We start from the raw sequence: 20705 nt of genomic DNA on the forward strand, positions 1-20705 counted from the left end.
GCAATGTGTACTTACAATTGCTTATTTTATCTTTCTACCCAGTTAATTCTTCTCATTTCTCTGCTCTATGTAGAAACAGGAAGTCTCTTTACCCTGCATTTATCATTCCCCTCCTCAACTCCTGACCCAGCTGCTCCCTCCTTCCTCCTGCCAGGGACTTTTACAGTGACTTATGACTCATAGAGGGAAAATTGACCTGCTGTTTGTATATAGAGCTTAGAACTAAGGATTCAGCTAGTCAGTTTTTAATCATGTGATATCATAGTGACACGCCCACCAGGGCCGTGGGGTACTCGGAACCGGGTCGGACAGTTCTTTGGGGTAGTCACGGGGCCGTGACCCGACTCCATGGCCCTGGCTGTGCCGTAAAATGGGGAATATGTATATGGGATTTAACGTGACGCCACCTGTGGTGTTCGGCAACAGATGGCCGACACTGCTAAAGGAGACTGCTGGGGCCGATGGTGACGCAGCTGGGATGGTTCTGCTCCCCACAGGTGGAGCGGGCCCCAGGGCTACTGGTCCCATCTATGTCAGTCTTCATGTACCTTGTGGTGCAGGACTCAGGGCGCAAGAGATCAATGAATGACAAAATTATTATTATTATATTATACATTTTTATAGCGCCATTTATTGGTGCTTTACATGTGAAAAGAGGGCAAATATAGACAAATACGTGAGCAAAAAACAAGGCACTAACAGGAACAGAACGAGGGAGGACCAAGGGCTGTAGTTTTCTTTTTCTTTACTTGATGATTGATAGTAGAGACCGGGGTCCTGGTAACAGATCATAAAGGAGAGCCGGGTAGCCTGGAAGCAATTTTTGGATACACCTGGCCAGGTAGGTATGGAGGCCTTCCTTCTGCACTGTCCTCCCTTTTTCCTTGCTGCCTAATAGCTCACCCTCCTGCTGCTGTTTCTCTCTGTTTTTAAAAACTAACCGTTGCCCGCATAGCAGGCAGCTCGAGCCTATCACATGTGCCGCTCCTTTGTGTCGGCTCCAGGCTTTGGTATGCTGCTGTGCCGCTGGGTATTAGATCGGGCCAGGAGACCTGCAGTCCCCTGCCCTCCGGATTTAGCTGCCAGGACTTCAGTACCCACGCAACCACAGACTCCAGCATCCGGTTCCTAGCGCTCGGATCTGGGGCGAGTTTAATCATAGCTCCACTCCCCAGGTTCTGCTCTACTTCTCTCCTACTGACACCTGGTAAGGGGACCCCTCCTTGCTTCCAGGCATGACATTACGCCCTGTGAGGGAGGCAATGCCACTGTGGAAACCGGACTCCTGGGGTGCCACATTAGATCTAATGGACAAAAGAAGAAATAACTGGGTAGAAAGGCAAAATGAGCAATTGTAAGTACACAGTGCCATATAATATGATGATTGCAGTGTATTAAGAGGATACAAATGGAGTGCTTCTTTAAGGAAGTTCTGATATGTCATTTAGACATTTTAGAGGCTAACTTTAGTGAAGTTCACAAACAATTGTTCAAATGAAAGGGTCCAAATTAGTGATGGGCAAGCACTAAAATACTCGGGTGTTCAGGTTGAGCAAATTGTAATACTCGGGTAGCACCGAGCCCAATGTAAGTCTATGGGAAACACGAGCATTTTTACTGCGATCCCCCCTGGGGTCCTTTTAAGGTCTAAAAATGTCTGAAAAATGATGGAAACACTGCTCAAAAGACACGGGAACATCATGGGGATCGTCCCTGGAAGCATTTCTGACTCCTTGGTCAGTTTCACACCATTTTTACAGGCGCACCAAAAAGCATACAAAAACGAAAGCAAAATGGATTTTGCTGGGAAATATGTTAAGGAACATCTTTTCCAGGTTAATGAATTATATAAAGCTAAATAACTAGCCCCAACCAAAAATGTTCCTCCACCACTTGGGCGATGTTCACACGCAGCATTTTTGATGCGTTTTTCAAATTTAGCATTGCTTTCAACCAATACAAATGCATTCACTGGGAAATATCATTGTAACATTAAACACCCCTAGCTGGCCATGTGTTGTGTGACAGATAAGCAGACACATCTTGTTTCATTTATGAAGGAGGGACTCTTAAAGTCACAGAGCCTATTTTTCGAGGGGCATCAGATGGCATTAATGTTCTTAAAGGGCCATTAAACAGTGGGTCTCCTACACTCCCTGACAGAAGTTGTCGCTTATCCATGTTAAGTAAATAAAAGCTTATAACCTGACGTTAAATTCATCCATTGGTTGTATAAATTATTATTAACTTTGTGTCCTCCAATTATTTCCGGCACTACATCGTCTGTCATCTTTACCCACTAACCGGGATCAAGCTTCACCTGTGGGAAGCCATACCATCCTTGCTGCAGTACCATCACCCCCAGTGGACCCCTTTAGCAGCGTCAGTCATCCCTGACCGAATACCACAGGTGGCATCATGAACATTCTTTATTTGCTTACAAACCATCCCCTTTAAAGACCTTCCCTGTAACTTGGACGCCCAAGGCCACGGACTGGGTCACTGCCACGTGACTACCCCTTTAATGACCACCGGTCCTGCCCCGAGTACCCCAAGGTCCTAGCGGGTGCTCTACACTGAATGCCTGCCCTGCCCCAAAGTTACATGCACCCCAATAAGCCGCTGAGCCCACGTATTGCATGGACATAGGGAAAACAAGTTCACATTGTTCAGTTGGTCTTGCCATACTGTTAGCCTAGGCATTGAATGCAAGGCCTGCCCTGCCCCAAAGTTACATGCACTCCAATAACCGTTTCTGCAGACGTACTTTACCGCCTCATGTCAAAATTGTTCCCATTAGAAGAAAGTGTGTCTCCCATACTGTTTGCTTATGCATTGAATGCAAGGCCTGGCCTGTCCCAAAGTTACATGCACCCCAATAAGACTTTCAGCAGACATACTTTATGGCCTCATGACAAAATTGTTCCCATTGGAAGAAAGTGTGTCTCCCATACTGTTTGCTTATGCACTGAATACAAGGCCTGGCCTGTCACAAAGTTACATGCACTCCAACAACCCTTTGAAATCATGTACTGGATGGCCACATGAAACAAAAGTTCACATTATTATTATTTTTTTTTATTACCATAAATTTTGTCCATGAAGTGAATGCAAGGCCTGGCCGTAATTTGCATGCACCACAATCCTCCTTGGAAGTCACGTGGAGGAGGATCTCATAAAAAAAGTTGTCACGTTAAAAATAAGCGCTTCACCTATACTTGGAATGCCAATACGCCAAGTGTATGGGCTAACAAACATTTCCCCCTGGGGGGGTACACTTTTTTTGCTTTTTTAATTATTTACGGGCATCATAAACACCCTCGCGAAAAAATAGAGTGACTGTTGCATCACAGAATACGTTCACCCTTGATTTCTATTGGTGGGGTCTGAAGAGACGTGGAGGATGTCCTCCTATGAATGTTTTCCAAATTTAAAGGAACCGGTCTCCTATACTTGTAATACACTAAGTGTAAGGGCTGACAAACATTTCCCCCTGGGGGGGGTGTCTACTTTTTTGTTTAAAAAATTATTTACGAGCATCATAAACTCCCTTTCCAAAAATTATAGAATTATAGTGACTGTTGCATCACTGAATGCCTTCATCCTTGTGTTCTAGTGGTGGCGCCTGAAGGGACGTGGAGTCCTCATATGTCTCTATTCCCAGATTAAAGGTCTCCAACACTTTGAATGCCCATACACTAATTGTATGGGCTGACAAACATTTCCCTCTGTGTGGTACAACATTTTTATTTTTGGTAAGTATTTACAGGCATCATAACAACACCCTTGCCCAAAAATTGAGTGACTTTTGCATCACAGAATCCCTTCACCCTCGTGTTCTAGTGGTGGTGCCTGAAGAGACGTGGAGGATGTCCTCATATGTCTCTATTCCCAATTTAAAGGACTGGATCTCCCCCATTTTGAATGCCCATACACCAAGTGTATGGGCTGACAAACATTTCCCCCTGGGGGGTGCAAAATTTTAATTTTTGGTAAGTATTTACAGGCATCATAACAACACCCTTGCCCAAAAATTGAGAGACTGTTGCATCACTGAATCCCTTCACCCGTGTGTTCCAGTGGTAATGCCTGAAGAGATGTGGAGGATGTCCTTATATGTCTCTATTCCCAATTTAAAGGGGCGGATTTCCTACATTTTGAATGCCCATACACTAAGTGTATGGGCTGACAAGCCTTTCCCCCTGGAGGAGTAAAAAATGTTTTGGTTTCAAATTAGTAACGGGCATCCTAAAAACACTCTTGCACAAAAGTTGAGTGACTTTTGCATCACGGAATACGTTCACCCTGGTGTTCTAGTGGTTGTGGATGATGAGGATGAGGATAAGGAGGAGGATAAAACCAAATAGACAAAATCAGGAAGCGCATACCCATGTGTGGTTGTGAAGAGGTGCATGAGAATACATCTCCCCAAAAAAGACAATGTATTTGAGGTTATGTTTCACTGTTTTCATTCGGTGGTGTACAGAAGTCTTGCCCAATTCAGCCCTTATTCATTTTTATAAGAGTCAGCCTGTCAGCATTTTCAGTTGAGAGGCGGATGCGCTTATCAATTATATTTCCACCAGCAGCACTAAAAACCTGCTCTGACAGAACGCTAGCAGCAGGGCAGGCCAGGACCTCCAAGGCGTAGTGAGCCAGTTCATGCCACGTGTCCACCTTGGATACCCAATAATTAAAAGGCACAGAGGAATCCCAGAGGACGTTTGTACGATCAGCAAGGTACTCCCTCAGCATCTTCCCAAACATTGCACTTCTTGTGACAGCACCCCTTGTCTCTGTGCCGATGCGATGGGACGGTCTGAGATAACTGTCCCAGAACTTTGCCATTGTTCCCCTGCCTGTGCTGGATTGTACTTCTGTCTCTCTCGCCTGTACTCCTTGGTTGTCCAACAATCTCTGACGTCTATCGCCAGCATACTCAGAAGGGAATTTCTTTAGTAATTCCACTACAAGGGCCCTCTGGTACTGCACCATTTTAGTACACCTCTCTGCCTCTGGAAGTAGAGATTGAAAGTTCTCCTTGTAGTGTGGGTCTAGAAGTGTCACCAACCAGTAATGAGTGTCACCAAACACACAGAACTTATGGGAAAGGTTGGGGGTGGGTTCCAGGGCGGGGAATTGTTGTTGGAATTGTTATTATTGTATGTCTGTTTTGTTATCTGATGAGTGTCACCAAAAATTTTAATAATGCGAGGGTCGCGGGAAATGCAGCGCAACATTAAGTCAGCCATGCGTGGAAGACTGCTAACAGGCAAGACTTCCATGTCCTCAACAACAGGACAACTGACCATGATGTCCTCCACCTCATTTTCCTCCTCCTCCCTGTCCTCAGGCCATCCACGCTGAACAGACGGTATGACAGTTGTGCTTGTAGTACCGTCTATAGCGTATGAAAGTAGCTCCTGTTTTTCCTCCTCCTCCTCTCCTCATTGTCTACCAATCCACATTGGGACAACATGAGGCGGGGCTGAGTGTAATCAAGCTGTATTTTTCCTCGATCCATGTCCTCGTGCTCTGCCTGCAATGCATCCTCTTTAATTGTGTGAGTAGAGAGGTTTTCAGACTGCTGAGAAGCCGGATGGTGATGCTAATTATGGCGTCATCGCCACTCACCATCTTGGTGCAGTCCTCAATGTTTTGGAGGATGGTACATATGTCTGACATCCATGTCCACTCCTGAGGTCTTATGTGTGGATTCTGAACTGAATATCAACAGCCTTGTTGATGTTGGTAGTCAACAACTGCCCTCTTCTGCTCACAAATCCTTTCCAACATATGCATCGTAGAGTTCCAGCGTGTGGGGACATCACACACCAGTCGGCGAGCCGGAAGCTGCAAATGCTGCTGAAGCATGGCAAGGGCGGCTGAAGCTTTAGTTGACTTTCTAAAATGGGCAGCGTACTTTCACTAGCAGATGTGGCAGCTCCGGGTAGCTTTTCAGAAAACGTTGAACCATGAGGTTAAGCACATGGGCAAAGCAAGGTATGTGTGTGAGCTTACCTTGCCTCAGAGTCCCCACCAGGTTCCGGCCATTGTCACACACGACCATGCCTGGCTGTAGGTTCAGCGGTGTCATCCAAATATCTGACTGCTCTTTCAGTGCTGTCCACAACTCTTCTGCATTGTGCGGTTTGTCACCTATGCAGATTAACTTCAGCACAGCCTGTTGCCACTTGGCTGAGGCAGTGCTGCAGTGCTTCCAGCTTCTGACTGGTGTGTTGATTTCAGACATGGAGGCTGAAGAGGAGGAGGAGGTGCAGGAGCTGTACACTGTGGGGGCAACCCTGATTGACGTAGGGCCCGCAATCCTCGGTGTGGGGAGGATGTGTTCAATTCCAAGATCCGACTGGGTCCCGGCTTCCACTATGTTAACCCAGTGTGCCGTCAGTGAGATGTACCATCCCTGGCCAAAAGCACTTGTCCACGTGTCCGTGGTTAGGTGGACTTTCCCAGTAACAGCATTGTTGAAGGCACGGGTAATGTTGTGGGACACATGCTGGTGTATTGCCGGTGCGGCACACCAGGAGAAGTAGTGGCAACTGTGGACCGAGTACCTTTAGACGGTTGCCCCCATCAGGTTGCAGAAATCTTCTGTCTCAATGAGCCTAAAAGGCAACATTTCAAGAGCAAGCAGAGGAGAAATGTTAGAATTTAGGACTGTGGCCTGTGGGGCGTTGGCAGGGTATTTCCAGTTGTGTTCCAATGACTGGGGTATAGACAACTGAAGGCTGCGCTGGGGCAAGGATGTGGACGGGCTTGATGATGGTGCTACTTGACTGTGGGCAACAACAGGTGCAGGGCTAGAGGCATCTTCACATGCATGGTGGACTGGGGATCGGCTTCTACGCAAAACAGTGGAAGAAGCAGTGGTATCACCTGCAGACAGTGGTCCTGGAGCCTGGGGTTCGGCCCACAAAGTCGGGTGCTTTGCTGCCTTGTGCCTGATCATGCTGGTGGTGTTCAGGCTGGTAGTTTTGCTACCCCTGCTGATGCGAGCATGGCAGTTGCTACTAATGGCCTGTTTGGGGTTATCATCAGAGTCTCTAAAAATAACTAGACTCGGGAAGATCTAACAGTTGGAATGGCAGTCCCGTCATGTTGGTGTTACAGGGAACGGATGCATGCCTTCTGTCTGTGACCACAACACTGTTTCTTCCTGCCTGTTGGGGTGCTATGCCTCCTTCCCCATGTGTGCTGCTGTTCTCGCTCTGCATGTCCTCCTGCCAGGTTAGGTCAGTCACTATGTCATCCATCACCTCGTCTTCCACATCCGCACCCTGCTCCTCCTCCTGACTTTCTGGCTATTGTATGTCATCATCGTCCACCTCTTGTGACACTTTCCCATCATCGCCTTCCTGTGACCGTTGCTGCTCAAATATTTGGGCAATGCTATATGCGATCTCATCTTGCCCCACTTCAAGTTGACTGGCCAAGAGTCCGGAATCTTTAAAGGGAAAAGTGAACAGCTCTTCGGAGTGTCCAAGTGTGGGATCAGCTGTCTCAGGTCACTCAGCATGGTGGGAAAAAGGAGGATCAGGGTGAGTAATATGTGATCCAGACTCACGGCTACACAGACTTGACCGTGTGGAAGATGTGGTGGTGGCTAAGTGACTGGAAGCATTATCCGCTATCCAGCCAACAACCTTTTCACACTGCTCTGGCTTCAATAGTGGTGTGCTGCGGTCCCCTAGAAACTGGGACAGGAAGGTCGAGCAAGAAGATGTGGGTCTATGTTGTGGCCCACTTTCCGCTTGTCCATGACCTCGTCCTCTGCATGCACCATCAGCATCACATCCACTTCCCTGTCACTTGCCCCTTGCCTTGCCCATTTTAAATGGAGTACTGAAATATTTGAAAAGTTCAAGACAAATGGATTAATTTTGAGAAAACTTATATGTGATCAGTGTGCCGAAAAAACACACTTTTAATTCAATGGAATGTTGGTAATTTTTTTATTTTGTTTTTAACAAATTTTATAAATAAGTATGGTAAGACACACCAAAACCAGTTCAAAGGAGCACTCAACTGCAACAATTTTTAACCCACAGATAGAGAAGGCGTCTGACAGATAAACCACAATGTTCAATATGTGGCCTTTTTTATTTTTTGAAAAAAAAATTACTCTCACGAAGTAGGCTAACACAATGCCAAAATAGTGGAGTCTATGCCTGAAAAGCAAGTATTTGTAGACCACAGATAGACCAGGCGTCTGACTCATATAACAGACTGTTTCAATATGTGGCCTGGAGTTTTCTTAAATTTTTTCCACAAAATACTGTATAGACAAAGGGTAGCACACAGACAAAAAAGTGGACTGTATGCCTGAAAAGGAAGTATTTGTAGACCACAGATAGACCAGGCGTCGGACAGAGATAGCAGACTGTTTCATTATGTGGCCTGGAGTTTTTAAAAAATTTTCATCACAAAATACTGTATAGACAAAGGGTAGCACACAGACAAAAAAGTGGAATGTATCTCTGAAAAGCAAGTATTTGTAGACCACAGATAGACCAGGCATCGGACGGAGATAACAGACTGTTTGAATATGTGGCCTGGAGTTTTTTAAATTTTTTACTCCAAAATACTTTATGCACCTAGGGTAGCACACAGATAAAAAAGTGGAATGTACTCCTGAAAAGCAAGTATTTGTAGACCACAGATAGACCAGGTGTCGGAAGCAGATCGCAGACTGTTTCAATATGTGGCCTGGAGTTTTTAAAAATTTTTTATCACAAAATACTGTATAGACCAAGGGTAGCACACAGACAAAAAAGTGGAATGCATGTCTGAAAAGCAAGTATTTGTAGACCACAGATAGACCAGGCGTCAGATGGAGATAACAGACTGTTTCAATATGTGGCCTGAAGTTTTTTTAATTTTTTTTGCCACAAAACACTGTATAGACCAAGGGTAGCAGACAGACAAAAAATGGAATGTATGCCTGAAAAGCAAGTATTTGTAGACCACAGATAGACCAGGCGTCGGACGGAGATAACAGACTGTTTGAATATGTGGCCTGGAGTTTTTTAAATTTTTTACTCCAAAATACTTTATGCACCTAGGGTAGCAGACAGATAAAAAAGTGGAATGTACTCCTGAAAAGCAAGCATTTGTAGACCACAGATAGGCTGGGCGTCTGACGGAGATAACAGACTGATCAAAATGTGGCCTTGAATTTTTTGGGCCCACCAAAATTGTGTCATTAAGTAGGCTATGATACTAAAAATAGAAATTGGAGTACTGAAATTGTAAAATATTTAGCGCAATGATATGTCGATGCTTGTGGCATACAAATCACAGTGATAAAAATAAGAACTGTTGCTAAATATTTTTGGGCAAGCTAAAGATTCTTTGGCCAGCAAAATAGTGTCTAAAAAAGTTGTAAGACACTCCAAAAAATACTATAGTACCAAAAAAAGGCCAGAATTTTCTGCGCATTCACATCTGATGCCTGGGACAAAAAAAAAACAGTTTTAGGCAGGTTTCACACATCAGTGGCTCCGGTACGTGAGGTGACAGTTTCCTCACGTACCGGAGACACTGACTCACATAGACACATTAAAATCAATGTGTCTCTGCACATGTCAGTGTGTTTCACGGACCGTGTGTCCGTTTTGAAAACACGGAGACATGTCAGTGTTCGTGGGAGCGCACGTATTACACGGACCCATTAAGGTCAATGGGTCTGTGTAAAACACGTACCGCACATGGATGTTGTCCGTGTGCCGTGCAGGAGACAGCGCTACTGTAAGCGCTGTCCCCCCCACGTGGTGCTGAAGCCGCTAATCATTTCTTCTCTCCAGCATCGTTCGCTGGAGAGAAGATATGAAAACTCTTTTTTTTTTGTGTTTAAAAAGATTCCTGTCCCCAACCCCCTCCCATCCCCTGTGCGCCCCCCCGCTGTTAATATGGGAGGTGGAGCTGCATATTCATCACTGTAATAGGCGGCACCATGTGACCGCTCATACAGGAGAAGCTGCAGCGAGGACAGGAAGCAGCGCCAGCGAGGGAGGTAAGTATTTTATTAACAGCGGGGGGGCGCACAGGGGGTGGGAGGGGGTTGAGGACAGGAATCTTTTTTTTAAACACACAAAAAAAAAGTTTTCATATCTTCTCTCCAGCGAACGATGCTGGAGAGAATAAATGATTAGCGGCTTCAGCACCAGATGCAGGGGACAGCGCTTAACTCTAGCGCTGTCTCCTGCACGGTCCGTGTGGTCCTCAGTCGGCACACGGGCGGCACACGGATGCCGCACGTGTGCCACACTGATGTGCCACATAAACGCACGGACACACGGACACGGATAATTCCGGTACCGGAATTATCTGGACGTGTGAGACTGGCCTTAAATTGTTAGATTTTCATGCTGCAGTGTGACCAAGCAAATAAATGTTGAAAAAAAGGGGGCTATGTATTGCTTTGTAATAAAATTAAAAGGTATAAGGTGCAAAAAAGAAAAATCCTAGCCACGGATACCTGCAGCTACGTATATATAAAATATGCAGCAGCAGACAGTAATGGAGTCTTTTGATGTATGTAGAGTCTTTTGATGTATGCAGTGAGATCTATATACTCACATACAGTGCCTGCATGCCTTACACTGATGTGGATATGTGCACATAGACTCCCCTGCCTACCTAGCACTGCAATCTATATACCCCCGAATTAGTCCTAAAAAGGACAGTTGGTTTATCAGGATATGTGGATGAAACACTACCACACTAATAAAAGAACGAATCTGGCCCTATGTCAGCAGCAGCTCTCCCTAAACTAGCTGTGTCTGGAGCTGAATGCGCCGTCCAGGGCGGCGCCAGGTCTCTTATAGACCTGATGATGCTGTGCGGCCAACCAATCACTGTAATACCACAACAAAGATGGCTTCTGCATTACAGTGCATGGCAGACAATTCCTGCATGTTCATTGGCGCTCTAAAAAGCGCCAAAATTTAAAGGCGAAGACTCGAGCTCCTGCAGAATAATCCCGGAAATGCTCGGTGCTTGCCGACTACACCGAACACAGTGATACTCGGGCAAGTACCGAGTAGTGGTGAGCACGTTCGCTCATCACTAGTCCTAATGACTAAATTCCAACATTTCTGGGGACGTTTAAGCCCTTTTCCCCATCCAGGAAGAAACGCTATGGAGCGCCCGCTAGGACCATGGGGTACTCGCAACCGGGCTAGTTCTGTTCTTAAAGGGGTGGTCACAGTGGCAGAGACCCCATCCATGGCCCTGGGCATCCAAGTTAAAGAGAAATTCTTTAAAGGTGGTGTTTTGTGAGAAATAAAGAATGTTCGTGATGCCACCTGTGGTACTCGGCCAGTGATGGCCGACGCTGCTTAAAGGGGTCCATTGGGGATGATGGTACTGCAGCAAGGATGGTATGACTCCCCACAGGTAGAGCTTAATCCCCAGGGCTTCCGGTGTAGTTGGCACAAATGATAGATGGTGAAGTGCAGGAAAGAATTAGAGGACACAAGGTTGCAGGCTCTTTACCTTTTACTGATAGTATGCAAGCACAGTTCAGGATACCGGTAACGGATGATGGTGAGGTCCGGGCAGCCTGGCAGTGATTCAGCATCTCCCTAGCCAGGTGGGGTTGGAAGCCTTCTTTACTGCGTTGTGTTCTCAGTCCCTTGCTGCCTGAGGCTTCGTACAAGGTCCTCTCTCTTTCTCTCTGTCTTTCTAGGTGGACATTACCCACATGGCAGGCAACTCGAGCCTTTTTACAGGTGTCCCTACTTGTGGTGACTCTGGGCTCTATCTGCTGCTGTACCTTCGAGTGTAATGGTGGTCAGAAGACTTGGAATCTCCTGCCCGCCAGTTTCTGCTGTGGGGCATACAGTTACCCCCACAACCTCGGAATTCCGGCCTCCGGTTTCTTGCGCTGATCCTGAAGTGAGCCCACTCGCAGCTCCACTCCCAGTATTTTTCCTCTCCTTTGCATCTTCTCCCCTCCTTGTCTCCTACAGACTGCCTGACTCTCCTGCCAGGAGCTGCAGAGCCGCATGTCTACTCAGCTCCAGCTCTCCTCACAGACTGACCACTTAACTCCTCCTCCAGCCAGAATATATAGGGAAGCTACCCTCAAACTGGGTCTAGAGCCCCCCCTTCTGGCCTGGAGTCAGAACAGTGTTGTATATGTGTTACCTGTTAAGGCAATGCCACTGTGCCAAACAGCTTCCTGGGGTGTTACATCTACCCAAGCAATGCCCTGGTTTGTCACTGAACCACCTACATTTTGGAGGTATTTACATAAATAACCTCCACTTTCAACTCTGTTGTTTTTGGCAATTCTGCTTATGACCCAATGAAAGCTCAATACATTGAGGAACTCTGTAGGCCATTTTATAGGCTTGTGAGGAGAGGTAAGCTTTGAGTAATTGTGTAAGAGGTTGAGAGTCTAGAAGATGGAATGGATGGAATGAGGAAGAGTGATCTAGAACAGAGGAGAAGAACTGGAGAAGTGTCATAAATGAGAGCATAAGAATATTAGGGTAGAAAGAGGTTGTCGTTGGCCAAGAGAAAGTTATGTAAATTAAAAAAGAAACATAGAATGGAGCAGAATTGAACTGGGGCCTGGCAAGCAAGAGAGGCCATTAATGGCGCAACTTGAAGCCTGTGGGTCCCAAAGCTTTGAATAAGTGTTTTAAAAGATTGAGAGTGTGGAAGATGGAAAAGATAGAATGAGAAAAGAAGTTGTAAAAGGGAGGAGAAGTACAAGATAATTATCGTAAGTGAGAACATGAAGGGATTAGGGTAGCGAGGAGGCTGCCAATTGAATAGGGACAATTGTGTGAATTTTGGAAAAAAACATAGTATGAGGCAGAATTGAACAGGGTCCCAGAAAATAAAGTGAGACTGTCAATGACATAACTTGAAACTTGTGAGCCACAATCCAAAATTCCCAACAGGACCCCCAACTATGTAGTGTCTTTGATTGTATTGGTGTGATCATATGGACCAAAGACACCTTTTGGGCTTGGAAGTGACTACAAGCTCTGCATCCAGTATAATTATACCCCTGGAAACTATTCATTGATATTCACTGAGTGATGGGTATCAGTGACCAATTATGGTAGCTACCTGTATATAGGACAAAGTCAAGCTTATGACATGGCATGGACAGTCAGTTCGGGATTTAAAGGCTTTAACATGGCTGTCAAATGACTGTTACACTAATATGAACAGAAAATCAATACAGAAAGAAGCCACAGGAATGCCAAAAAATAACAGTCATCGTTTTACGCATGGGCTCTTTTATTGGAATATTTCAAGTCTTTTTAATAATATGGCCTTTTAACGTTTTTCCTTTAATTTTCAGATTTGAATTTTCCATCTATAATGCTAATTCCAGCTCTCTTCTTTCACACTAGCCACAGACATCAAAGCCTCCATCGTTAACAATATATCTGTAGTGTCTGGTGAAATCGAACCCTCCAAGGTGCTAAGGCTCCTTCATCCAGTTTCTCGACTTCTCCAGCTGTTACAGCTTTTCACTTGCGATGTTTTTGGCCAGTCGTATTCCAAAAAACTCTCCCTTTACAAAGCACAGTAGTCAGACATCACATCAGTCACTGCAATCCTTCTGTGCCAAGGCCATAAATATAAGTTATAATGGCCCCACCATTACAAATAGTCTGGCATAGACAGATAGAAGGTATAAAGCTATGTTTAATGCCGTCCATTAATAATTTCTAGGTTAGCTCTCTGGCCACACACTGAGATTTCATGAGCAATATGATTGGTGTCCATTGTAAACACATAGAAATTTTTAATTGTCTGACTGTAACTAATTTTATAAATTCTTACATTTTAATATCCTTGTATTCTGTGACAATGGATGCTTTTCATATTCTGGTATTTTTATGAGTTTTATAGGAAATCGAGAAGACTAAGCAATATTTAGAGTTAACCAAATGGCCTGTAGGAAATATTGATGGGCAGAGGGAAAACGTGCAAATTACATCTTGAGCTATTGGACTTAGATGTCATAAAATTATGGAGGTCCTTGGTGGACCCTTCATCTATTTGCCTCTTTCTGCCCAACTCTAAAATGTGTTGCCTGCTTCTATTCCATTATGACCATGCCACTTAAATCTGCCGAAATCCTAAATAAATTGACCAGGTCTTAGAAATGGCATCATTGGAGATACCCTTTAAAGTCTATAGTCAAGAACTAAATGAACCCATATACTTTAGATAGCTGACAGATGAAGAATAATTTGACCGACAGCTAGCGTACAGTATTTTTTCCATCTCTCCCATATACACATGAACTTTCAGTTGAGGTTGCAGGTGTTTTCAATGGGGAGAAAATAAATCGGAAACAATGTGATCAGGTGTTTGAATGAAACTACCCAAGCATTCTCAACCCCAACCTTTAGGAGAGTCGGAGACCACATCAGATGGTTGGTCGATCTGCCATTATTGATGGGATTGGAAAGCTTTAATTTAATATTTATGACACTTTTAGTTTTAGATATAAATTGGACTTCCCAGTGGGGAGTCACATGGGCAATTGACCCATGCAATATAGGAAAATAAAAAACATCAGCTGACCACTTCAAGGTAAAAATACTAGCATGTTGGGTGCGGTGCACAGACAAAAATGTGGGCCGGTTCCCATGATGTGGATAACTCCAGCATCAACAATTGAAAAACATTTTTTAAAGACATATTTCAGAGACAAAACCCCCCAAAAGACACGCCTTTCTACCCATTTCAACCCCATGCAGGGCCCTTAGTCATCAGTTGACCCATGCGCCAAATTCTAAAAGGGTGCAAAATTTTGAAAACCCCTCCTTCTGAGCTAGATGAGAAAAACAAGGGGCTGCTTTGACATATTGGCCTGTGCTACCATACCACGTGTTCCTTAGCAGAGCATAGCAGTCAAGATGAGTTTGTCATAGGCTGCCTTGCTTTACATAGTCAGCGACCAAGATCTCAGAATGATGAAGGGAGCCGTGTTATCATTGTTGCTGCAAATTCAGAGCGCAGCCAATAACAAACCGACTGCTACATAGGAAGAAACTAAAGTGATAAATGCTGCATTGTACTTTCCAACAGATTCCCGCTTCTCTTATTGCTTGTATTTTTGTGAAAGAAGAAATGGTGACCTAGTGCGGGAGATGTCCCAAATTATAAGAACATTTTTCCCATTAAAAAACAAAGACTAAAGTTACAATGAACTTTACATTTTTACATAATTTTAAAAATTCTGATTAGGGTCAAGGATAGGACTAGGCTCAGGAAAAAGACTAGAGTTAAGGTTAAAGATAGGACTGGGGTTAGAGTTAGGAACTGGATAGTCCTAGGACAAGGATAGTGATAGGACTAGGGTTACGGTTAGTACTAGGGCAAGGAATAAGGTCAGGGTTAGGAGTACAAATGTTAGGAGTAGTGCTAGGAATATTACCAAGGATAAAGGCTTAATAAGGTTTAAGGCTAGGTTTGTAAAATATTTGCATAAAAACACAAAAATGATTAAAAAAGGTAAAACATATAACAATGTTTAAAGTGTTTAACTTTTTTTTATGTTCTTTTAAATATATTGGATTTTGGCAAAAAGCAGAAAACAACTAGAGGGCCAAGGGGCAAACTATAATTATGTCATTAATTTCTTAAAATAAAATACGTGTGCTTTTGTGTTAAATTCCAGACAGATGAAGGGGCTCAGGCAGTGCCAATAGTCCACTGGTTAGGGACACAAATACTTGCTTTGCCCTGCACCCTGGCAACCCAATAGGATGACCCGACCTCAACTATTTTTTACATTTGGTCTTTGAGGAAAAATATATGATTATAGCTACCTAAGTTTTCTGAAGAAGGATTACACTATAGAACTGCTTCAATAATTTGTAATTATTATTGCCTGTATTCCCTAGGGCATTTAGTAGCTTTGTCATAGGGAAGTCAGGGAAATACAAATTCCTCGTGGACTCTTCGTTAGTGTGTGCCACAATATCCGGTCAGCTCCTTGACAGATTAGTTATAAATGGCACTAAGTAGGGTTGAGCGAAACGGGTCGAACATTTTCAAAAGTCGCCGACTTTTGGCTAAGTCGGGGTTTCATGAAACCCGATCCGACCCCTGTGCGGGGTCGGCCATGCGGTACGCGACTTTCGCGCCAAAGTCGCGTTTCAATGACGCGAAAAGCGCCATTTCTCAGCCAATGAAGGTAAACGCAGAGTGTGGGCAGCGTGATGACATAGGTCCTGGTCCCCACCATCTTAGAGAAGGGCATTGCAGTGATTGGCTTGCTGTCTGCGACGTCACAGGGGCTATAAAGAGGCGTTCCCGCCGACCGCCATCTTACTGCTGCTGATCTGAGCTTAGGGAGAGGTTGCTGCCGCTTTGTCAGAAGCAGGGATAGCGTTAGGCAGGGTCCATTAACCACAAAACCGCTTGTGCTGCAGCGATTTGCACTGTCCAACACCACCCTCGGTGTGCAGGGACAGTGGAAGTTTTTTTTTTTTTTTTTTCCCCTCAGCGCTGTAGCTCATTGGGCTGCCCTAGAAGGCTCCCTGATAGCTGCATTGCTGTGTGTACGCCGCTGTGCAAACCAACTGCTTTTTTCAAAGCACAAATCCTCTTGTTCCTTCCTTTCTGCACAGCTATCTTTTTTGTTTGTCCACACTTTTTATTTCATTTGTGCATCAGTCCACTCCTTATTGCTGCCTGCCATACCTGGCTGAGATTACTGCAGGCAGGGAGATAGTAGCTGCCTGCCATACCTGGCTGAGATTACTGCAGGCAGGGAGATAGTAATTGTAGGACATTCCCTGTTTTTTTTTTTTTTTTTTTTTTGGTGGGAGATTAAGATTGGCAATTTGGCATTTCTGCTAGAGTGCCATCCCTGTGTGTGCCATCTCTCTCACATAGTGGGCCATAGAAAGCCTTTTCATTTTTCTGTATTTTTTTTTGTGGGGTGTATAAATTCTCCCTGATAAAAATACAGTGGGAGATTAATATTGGCCTTTGGGCTTGTGTGCCAGTCCTGAGTGTGCCATCTCTCTCACAAATAGTGGGCCATAGAAAGCCTATTTATTTTTTTTTTTTGTTTTATAAATTTTCCCTGAAAAAAGGGAGATTAATATTGGCCTCTGGGCTTGTGTGCCAGTTGTGAGCGTGCCATCTGTGCCAGTCCTGAGCGTGCCATCTCTCTCACAAATAGTGGGCCATAGAAAGCCTATTTAAATATTTTTTTGGTTTTATAAATTCTCCCAGAAAAAAAGGGAGATTAATATTGGCCTCTGGGCTTGTGTGCCAGTCCTGAGCGTGCCATCTGTGCCAGCCAGCCCTGAGCGTGCCATCTCTCTCACAAATAGTGGGCCATAGAAAGCCTATTTAATTTTTTTTTTTGTTTTATCAATTTTCCCTGAAAAAAGGGAGATTAATATTGGCCTCTGGGCTTGTGTGCCAGTTGTGAGCGTGCCATCTGTGCCAGTCCTGAGCGTGCCATCTCTCTCACAAATAGTGGGCCATAGAAAGCCTATTTAAATATTTTTTTGGTTTTATAAATTCTCCCAGAAAAAAAGGGAGATTAATATTGGCCTCTGGGCTTGTGTGCCAGTCCTGAGCGTGCCATCTGTGCCAGCCAGCCCTGAGCGTGCCATCTCTCTCACAAATAGTGGGCCATAGAAAGCCTATTTAATTTTTTTTTTTGTTTTATCAATTTTCCCTGAAAAAAGGGAGATTAATATTGGCCTCTGGGCTTGTGTGCCAGTTGTGAGCGTGCCATCTGTGCCAGTCCTGAGCGTGCCATCTCTCTCACAAATAGTGGGCCATAGAAAGCCTATTTAAATATTTTTTTGGTTTTATAAATTCTCCCAGAAAAAAAGGGAGATTAATATTGGCCTCTGGGCTTCTGTGCCAGTCCTGAGCGTGCCATCTGTGCCAGTCCTGAGCGTCCCATCTCTCTCACAAATAGTGGGCCATAGAAAGCCTATTTTATTTTTTTTTTGGGTTTTAGAAATTCTCCCTGAAAAAAGGGAGATTAATATTGGCCTCTGGGCTTGTGTGCCAGTTGTGAGCGTGCCATCTGTGCCAGTCCTGAGCGTGCCATCTCTCTCACAAATAGTGGGCCATAGAAAGCCTATTTAAATATTTTTTTGGTTTTATAAATTCTCCCAGAAAAAAAGGGAGATTAATATTGGCCTCTGGGCTTCTGTGCCAGTCCTGAGCGTGCCATCTGTGCCAGTCCTGAGCGTCCCATCTCTCTCACAAATAGTGGGCCATAGAAAGCCTATTTTATTTTTTTTTTGGGTTTCAGAAATTCTCCCTGGAAAAAAAAAGGGAGATTAATATTGCCCTTTGGGCTTGTGTGCCAGTACTAAGCGTTCCATCTCTCTCTCTCTCTCAGTCAGTGGGCCATAGAACGCATATTTTTGGTTTTATTTGTTTTCTAAATTCTCCCTGAAAAAATCATTTTATTTTATTTGGTTTCTAAATTCTTCCTGATAAAATCATATTTTTTTTATTATTTTTATTTCTAAAGTCTCCCTGAAAAAAAAAAAAAAAAAACAACCAAAAAAACAGTGGGAGATTAATATTGGCCTTTCTGCTTGTGTGCCAGTCTTGACTCCTGGGTGTGCCATCTCTCTCTCTCTCTCTCTCTCTCTCTCTCCAATTGTGGTCCATAGAAAGCCTATATTTTTTTTCCTTGATTTGGGTTCTAAAATCTACCAGAGAAAATAACTACATCAATCATTGGTAGAAAAATATTGGCCTCTGGGCTTGTGTGCCACTCCTGATTCCTGTGTGCGTCATCTCTCACTCAGTGGCCCATAGAAAGCATATAGTTTGTTACATTTGTTTTCTAAATTCTCCCTGCAAAAATCTATTTTTTTTTTTTTGGGGGGTTTCTAAAGTGTTCCTGAAAAAAATAAAAATAAAAAAAAAATAATAGTGTGACATTAATATTAACATTTGTGCTTCAGTGACAGTCCTGCGTGTGGGGCATCTCTCTAATTTGCAGCCACCAAAAAAAGAGTGTGTAACATTGGGCCTGATTTTCGCTGTGGTCTCACCAACCTGTAAAGGGGTAGCTAAATCATACTGAAGTTATAGCTCACCGTGTAAGTTGTGTGACTGCAACAAATAACGTTAGTTTGGTTACGTTTTTAAAACAATGAGGAAGTCTAGTGGAAGAGGTCGTGGCCGGGGGCGTTCATTGTCAGCTGGTAATGAGGGTAGTGGTAGTGGTGGAGCATCAGGTGGTCGTGGGGGAAAAAATATTGCACCTAAGTCTGGAGCTGTGGAGCCAGGTTCGTCGTCCGGCTACACAAGGCCTCGAACGCTCCCTTTTCTGGGATTAGGAAAACCGCTTTTAAAGCCGGAGCAGCAAGAGCAAGTTTTGGCTTATCTTGCTGACTCAGCCTCTAGCTCTTTTGCCTCATCTCGTGAAACTGGTAAAAGTAAAAGCAGCGCGTCGTTAGTGGATGTTCACGGTCAGGGACAAGTCACTTCCTTGTCCTCTTCAGCAAAAACAACAACAGAGAAGAATGCAGCAGGCGACACAACGGGTTACTCCATGGAGCTCTTTACACATACCGTCCCTGGCTTAGAAAGTGAAGCAGTTAACAGTCCATGCCCATTACAAATTGAATCTGACATGGAGTGCACTGACGCACAGCCACAGCCAGACTACTATGCTGGTCCTTTGACTCAGACCACAACATTGCCCTCGCAGGGTGCTGATCAAGAATCAGACCCTGATGAGACTATGTTGCCCCATCACGAACGCTATACCACCGAACGACACGGTGACACAGACGAAGTTGCGCAGGAGGTACAAGAAGAGTTATTAGATGACCCAGTTCTTGACCCCGATTGGCAGCCATTGGGGGAACAGGGTGCAGGCGGCAGCAGTTCTGAAGCAGAGGAGGAGGAGGGGCCGCAGCAGGCATCAACATCGCCACAGGTTCCATCTGCCGGGCCCGTATCTTGCCCAAAACGCGTGGCAAAGCCAAAACCTGGTGGAGGACAGCGTGGCCATCCGGTTAAAGCTCAGTCTGCAATGCCTGAAAAGGTATCCGATGCTAGAAAGAGTGCAGTCTGGCATTTTTTTAAACAACATCCAATTGATCAGCGCAAAGTCATCTGTCAAAAATGTTCTACTTCCTTAAGCAGAGGTCAGAATCTGAAAAGTCTCAATACTAGTTGCATGCATAGACATTTAACCACCATGCATTTGAAAGCTTGGACTAACTACCAAACGTCCCTTAAGGTTGTTGCACCCTCGGCCAATGAAGCTAGTCATCAACGCAACATCCCTTCCGGCAGTGTAGGACCACCATTTAGCGCACCACCTGCTGTATCTGTGCAGGTATCTTTGCCAGGCCAAAGCAGTCAGGGTCAGGGAATCACCAGTTTCGTAGTAGGAAACACTGCATCTAGGGCACCGGCGGCAACAATACCATCTCCCACCGTCTCTCAGTCTGCCATGTCCACCGGCACCCCCGCTAGTTCCACGATCTCCAGCTCTCCAGTCCAGCTCACCCTACATGAGACTATGGTTAGAAAAAGGAAATACTTAGCCTCGCATCCGCGTACACAGGGTTTGAACGCCCACATAGCTAGACTAATCTCGTTAGAGATGATGCCCTACCGGTTAGTTGAAAGCGAAGCTTTCAAAGACCTGATGGACTACGCTGTACCACGCTACGAGCTACCCAGTCGAC

This window comes from Ranitomeya imitator, chromosome 5, assembly GCF_032444005.1.
Source record: "Ranitomeya imitator isolate aRanImi1 chromosome 5, aRanImi1.pri, whole genome shotgun sequence".
In the NCBI taxonomy this organism is placed as follows: Eukaryota; Metazoa; Chordata; class Amphibia; order Anura; family Dendrobatidae; genus Ranitomeya; species Ranitomeya imitator.